The following is a 7,210-nucleotide window of genomic DNA, read 5'->3' on the forward strand; positions in this document are numbered from 1 at the left end:
TAATTTTGTTTTCATTTTAAAATTTGCTAAGCTTGAGCCAGGCTTGTTTTGCTTTAATTTATTGATACGCATTTTGATTAGTCTGCCATAAACTTATGCTTTTACTTTTTCATTCCAAATTGCTTAGCTTCAGCCAGGTTTTTTATGCTTTAACTTATTGTTACATGCTTTAATTAGTTTGCATTTTTTTTTCATGCTAAAGTGGTTTACAGTTGTATATTATAATCATTTGCCATTTTTTATGCAGTCTATAATATTTTAGAATAATAATGTGCCATAATTTTGATGTTTGTGTGGTTACGTTACAATTATTTAAATTGGTATTGTGTTATTGTTTTAACTTTCAATTCATTCAACCAATGTAAGACACTATCTGGAATTTTTATATTTTACTCTTTGGCACTTATAGCCTACGATCATAAAACTTCATCAGTACTCCCAAGTGCTTGGAACATCAAATCCAGTATTTTGATTGGTTGAATTCTGTAGTCTTAGGTAGAATAATCATGCCCACACATTTTTTGTGACACTATGACACAATTCCTGGTCATAACAACCTGTAAAACTGACTTGTAAAAATGAAAACATAGTTTATTGAACTATCATTTTCACAAACAAAAATATATTTGACTCATTAACATGTGACCTGTTAATTTTATCAGGAATAATAGTGATTGTCTGTTTTTGTATTTCCATGACGATCTTGACCTATTAGGGAAATTTACAGTGAATTGAATGCTTAATATGTTTTGAGAAAATCGTTCCCTCCCAATACATGCAATACAAAACCGAACAACCCAATTTTCTGCCATTATACTGACTAAATAAAATTTTGATTTGAACAAGGGATAATTTTCAGTAGTGTTGAGCAAACAGACAAGAACAGAAATATTTCTTAAAGACTTGATTAAGGGTTAGGTGAGGAATAAGTTTATTTACCAGTAACAGATGTAAGTTTTACTTTAATTTAATTTACTTTAAACTGTATGAAAAAGTGTGTGAAGTTATAAAATTTTAAAAGATTTTGTCAGATATGTATTTGAGATGCATCATTAAAAATATATTGAGAGATGCGAATGTTGCTGGTCAATTTTTATAAATGATTGCATAGAGAATGGGTAGAGGGTATAGTCTTGTGATTTGAATATTTTACATGTATCTGTGTGTTTTCTATAATATATGGAGCATAAGCATTGTACACATGCAGCAAAGGATTGCACATAAACCATTGCTAGGGCTTGTGTTGACTTTTGGTAAGGTGTTAGCTTTTTGTTCTGTGTTGAACGTCATGCTGTGACTAGGAAAAACAATACATGCATGTAGTTTGTGTTATGAATAATAAACAATATTTCGTCTTTTCTGTGACATTTTTCTTTGAAAATATTATGTTAAAGAACTGTAAAAGGGGGAGGGTGCATTCAAAACAATGACATTAAATTTAAATCACAAATTTTATTTTTTGGGGAAAATTTCAGATTTTACAGTACACTGTACATTGATTTGGTACATGGGTCTCTTGAAAAATATTGATTAAGTTAAAATCAAAATTTGAATATGTCTCATTCAAAATGTATGCATATATATATTGACAGCATTTTATTGTTTTTATCTAAGAGTATATATTTTGTGACCAGTCATCGTTGTTAATTTTGATGTTTTCTGTTTTTCTGTTAAATTTTGTTTTTTTTGTGATATATTCTACGATATGTAATTGACAATTTTGTAAAACTGATGATACATGTATTTTATATCTTGATGACATCAAAATAAACTTATCCATCATGTATTCCTATTGAAAAAGAACATATAACAGGCTATTATTTGAAATTGGAATTATTTTCAATTATGGAATTTGCATAATTTCTTGTGCTTGAAATTTTGACAAATTTTATGTTTATTTGGTATTATAATCTTTTGAGCGGTTAATAACACTTTCCATAAAATGTATTTTGGTTAGATAGTGTTGTGTGCAGCACAGTACATTCTATTGAAAATGTACTATCTTCTTTGCAATAGAAAGTGTTGTGTGCAGCCCAGAACATATAAGTACAGAACAAACCTGGAATTTTTTAAAAATTTCAAGCACAAGAAATTATGCAAATTCCATAATTAAAAATAATTCCAACTTCAAATAATAGTCTGTTATATATTTAATCAGGATTTCAGTTATTCTTGCTCATCGCTATTTTCCCAAAGGAGTAGGTTCAGTAAGACCTCTTTTTGGCCCCAAAATATAGCAGTTTTAGAAAATTGTGAAAATGTAATCTTTAAGCTATATTTTGGAAAGTAAAATGCCTCTGCTACATAAATATGAGCTGTTTTTGACAATACAATGCACAAATATCGCGTTCTAGCATCATTAAGTCTTGCTAAATTACTGAAATCTTCAAAATTTTAGCATTTTAGTTAATTTTTAGACGGTTTCCGTCTAAAATGACAGTGGCCGCATGCGTGTTCATTGATGATATTGAAATAAAAGTTGTATTTGATGATAATACAAAACATATATAAAGGTTGAGGATGAACACGGATGCGGCCACTTTCATTTTTGACAAAAACCATCTGAAAAGTGACGTTTTTTGTCATATTTGATAGATTTTTCATATTTAAGCTTGAATCAGAGCGTTTTTAATGACTAAATCAGTTAAAATCTTTCACAGAAACTAATCGAATCAATTGAAATAGACACTTAAGTGTTTAAAAAGTGTCCAAAATATTTGGTTAGATGAACCTGAAATTTGAGGCCAAAATCTGCCCTTACCGGACCTACTCCTTTTCTTTCTGTATGATAATTTTCCATGAAAGCAAGTGATATGGCGTTTTCTTACATCAATTTTCAGCATTCTAATTTACCATGTGTGGAATATAGTTATCTTTTTGTATAAAAATAAGCTCAGGTTTATACAAGCTGATCAATGCAACACATTAGTTTTTTTTTCATATATCATCATGCGTGTTAAATAATATTTGTCTAAAAGCTTCATCCATAATATCTTAAGTTTTTATTTGTCGCCTGGATATTTAATTATATTAGGATTACTTTATTGAAGATGGTAATGCCATGCAGTGTTAAAAACAAAATAAATATGCAAACATATATTTGCATTTTATCCACTGTTTAAAAAAAAAATAATCACTTAATTTTGGATTAAACACATCTTCTGATTGGCTGAAAGCTTATTGTCTATCAGCTCATAGACATAATTTTGTCATGTGACTGTAACTTTATTAATGGTTTTTTTTCATAATTTACTCTTTAAAAAATAATAAATAAATGGAATTCAAAGTTTTAAACTATTATTTTTTGGCAACTGTGAAATTTAATATCCTGTTTGTTCATTTTGTTATGCTTATGTTTTAATAAATGGGCATCATTATGAAATGTGGCAAAAAACTATACCTCACATCTCTTTTCATGTTTGTATGATAAGACTTTTGCTTTTTTTAATTGATGGCCAGTCTCTTGCACTAGGTGTTTGTTTCAAAGCTACTTAATACTCCATTTTCTTTATGACACAGTTTCCTATTTAAATATAATTGGTGAAACTATGTGAATTGTTTTTATTTGCATTAATTTAGTAAAATATTCATTGCTTAAATATGTCATAGAGTGAGATGGTGTAAATTCATTGGGAAGCAGGTCCTTTTCCTCAATTCATCTTACCTAGTATTGATCATTGACAGGATTTCTTCAAAGAAAGTTTCAGCTCAAAATCTACTTCAGGTTTATTTTAAAAAAATATATCTTGTTGTTATATAATGTTTTCAGGTGCAAAAACAAGATCAAGGAAGATCTTCTCACGAAGCTTCATACAAATACTTATTCATCTTCTTAGAAGGAAGCTGTTTCAGTGAAAAGAATGATCTCATTTTGATTATCGTTCATGAAGTTCAAATAACAAATTCATTGTCCATTGTTTTAACAAAAATCTGACCAAAATTGTTCTTTTCTTCCCATTTAATGAATGGAATGAAAATTGATATTTTGTTGTTAATTTTTTCCCAGTATTTTGTGATGTGTTCAGAGTTGTTTGAAATTTGACCAAAAATCACCATTCAAATTCATCCAATTATACATTTGGAATGAAATATATTTTTAATCTCATATTTTGAGAAGTTTATAGTAATATGATAATATAACATTGTTGCTAGGGTTTAGATTCTAAATTACACACAATGATAGGATATTCTCTTCAAAACATGGCTTCCAAAATGGTTGAATTGTCCAAAAAATCCCTGGAAATTATAGTCTCAACCAGTTTTACTGTCCCTCAACCTGATCAATATCAAACAAGGTTTGCTATTTTGAAATAATTAAGAAAAGAGTAAGTTTTTACATGACAAAAAAATTTGGTTCAATACAAGATTTTTCTCCTCTTTGTGTTAGAACAGGATTTTTTTTCTGAAGGAAAACCTACTTAACACAAATATGATAATATTAAGCTGCATCAGTCCATGTTTTCTTAATTGCATTAGTTTATTTCAATGTTTGTGATTGTCATAAGTATTCTTCAAAGATGCAAATACATACCTGCCAACTTTTCAAAATACCCATAGGTTTTTTACGTGCAAGATGGCTCCTACAGTCCTAAAAAACCTTCAAGGGGGCCTTCAAATGCTCCTTAATGTTGTTTTTTAGCTTGTTCATACCATTTAAAGCCTACAGCCATTGTAAAATTAACTGTTGTTTAAAATTATGGACAAAATTGCTCTTTCAAAATTTCCATTTAAGAGCTTTCATGGGGGAAATCCCCCGCAAATAATGACAGTTGGCAGGTATGCAAATAATGTTTCCTCTCTTTAGGATTATAACAAGCATCTGATACCATACAATATAAGTGATGCAGTATGGATTATAAAACTTAGAAGAAATATGTGACTCTAAGTAAAGTATAGCCTAAAACTTAGAAGAAATATTTGACTCAAATTTAATTCGAAATGGATTCTATTACTTTTTCCCTGATACATGTAAGTTTATTGTTAATGGCCTTTGAAAAAAATTGCATTGATTTTTATTTTTTATCTGTAGTTCATATGGTATACTTACAGTATTAATCTTGTTAGACCCAGCTAGGGTGTTATAGTGTTTAGACAGATGATTTGGTATATCTTATGCTATAGGCAGGGTACTGATTATTGCTTTCATTTCTGTGCTGCTTTTTTTTCATCTAGTGGATAATTGGTGTAATATTGTTTTATTTATTGTGATATTCCTTTTAAATTATGTCTTGATTTTAAAATAAAGAAATCATGAAATGTAAATGAATGATTATGTGTAACTGTGATTTAATATAAAAGTCATATTTACTAGTAGTTCGTTTTATGAATTGCCATTTGTATAGAAATAAGGACATGTGGTATGATCACCAGTGAGATAATCTTCCGAGTTCAAATGGTGTTGATATAGGCAATTATAGGTCACCATGCAGCCTTCCAAAATGAGAAAAAACCCATACATATAAAACAATTGTTGACCACCTTTACACATGATTCTCATTCTTGTGATTTTGTTTAATTTTGCAAAACTATTAGTTCCAAAGACAAGTTTTTCATATAAACAATGTACTAGTTTAGGATGAATTACATTGTTTAAAAAGACTGCTCTTGACATATTTCTTACATGAGACCTTGAATATTTCCCTCTTGAACTATAAAGGGCATATGTTACCGTTACAGGGGAGGTAATGACGTTGCTAACGTAAAATGTTATTTTCCCCAGACGTCAAACTGTGACTTATTGGGAAAAGATTCATTTTTCGACTGATTTTTATCATTCAAACTGATTTAACTTTTAAACAAGTTCATGGACCCCTCTTTTTTAAAATGACATTTAGTTTGATTACGTATGAAGATTCTTTGTACCAAATTTCATGAAAAATCAAAGATGCAATTTTTTAAAATTTGATAAATATACAGCAAAAAATGACAATTTTATTCTATATTCATGAATATTTGATAAATTTTAGTTATTTCTGAACAAAATATTTCATAAATTTATAAGATACTGATATAAGAGAGAACTTATGAATAATTTAACAAAAAACAGCTTGTGTTTATCTTTTAAAACAAAAATGTTATGCATTTCTTTCAGGAGGAAAAAATACATCAGAAATTTCGACCTCATTTTACCCAAAAAGTAACACATTAAGGTATATTTTGTATTACATATTTGATTAAAGCAGGTAAAAAATAGCCTATATATCTTAAAGGGGAAAATTCTCACCCTCAGAAATAAACTGTTGGATATGCCCTTAAGGTGGCTCCTGGGTACAAAAATTTCAGCAAAAAATTAAACCTTTATTTTTTCATTACAAGTTTTATTTATAACACTATTTATTATTACTTTATGATATGGTACAAAAATCAACCCAAAAAATTGATTCAGTTTGGCCCCAGATGACTTTTAAAATGTTTATATCATTGAAAAAGCTCCAAATTATCTCCCTTTGGTGCAAAAATGCCATTTTTTGGCATTAAATTTGAAATAACCTTTTTAACTCAACGGTGACCTATATTTTTTATTATTGTTTTCAAATAAGCTGTACATAAACTAAATAATTGTAAAATTTAAGCGATTTCTGTAATTAGGTTATTTTTTTATTTCGATATTACATCTATTTCTCCTATTAGTTCAACAGAAAAAAAGGACATTAACAAAAATGTATGCTTCTTCCAGAAGCAGATTGTGAGCTTAAATGAACGGTGACTCCATCTTTTTATTTCATTTTTCCTTTAAGTATATGATAAAGTTCATTTATAAAAAAATATAGCGAAATCCTATATTAAAAAAAAAAATTGATTTATACCCAGGAGCCCCCTTAAGGAGGAAAGTTAATGAAACTAATTGCCAAGCTACTCCTATATTTCTCAAAACATCTTTAAAGTATGCATTTTAGTTATGCTGCTGATTAAATACTTAACTCAGAGGTAAATTCTAAAAGGAAATGCCTTTATCAAATACCAAATCAAAAGCTCAAACACATTATACTAATGGATAACAACTGTCATATACCTGACTTGGTACAGGCATTTTCTTGTGTAGAAAATGGTGGATTTAAAACCTGGTTTTATAGCTAGCTAAACCTCTCACTTGTATGAAAGTTTCACTAAATTCAATTATATTGACAACGATGTGTGAATAAAACAAACAGACATTATAGGTATAAATGTCAAAAATAGGGGTAACAGTTTAACATTGTGTTCACTATAA

The sequence above is a fragment of the Mytilus galloprovincialis genome, chromosome 7, assembly GCF_965363235.1.
Source record: "Mytilus galloprovincialis chromosome 7, xbMytGall1.hap1.1, whole genome shotgun sequence".
In the NCBI taxonomy this organism is placed as follows: Eukaryota; Metazoa; Mollusca; class Bivalvia; order Mytilida; family Mytilidae; genus Mytilus; species Mytilus galloprovincialis.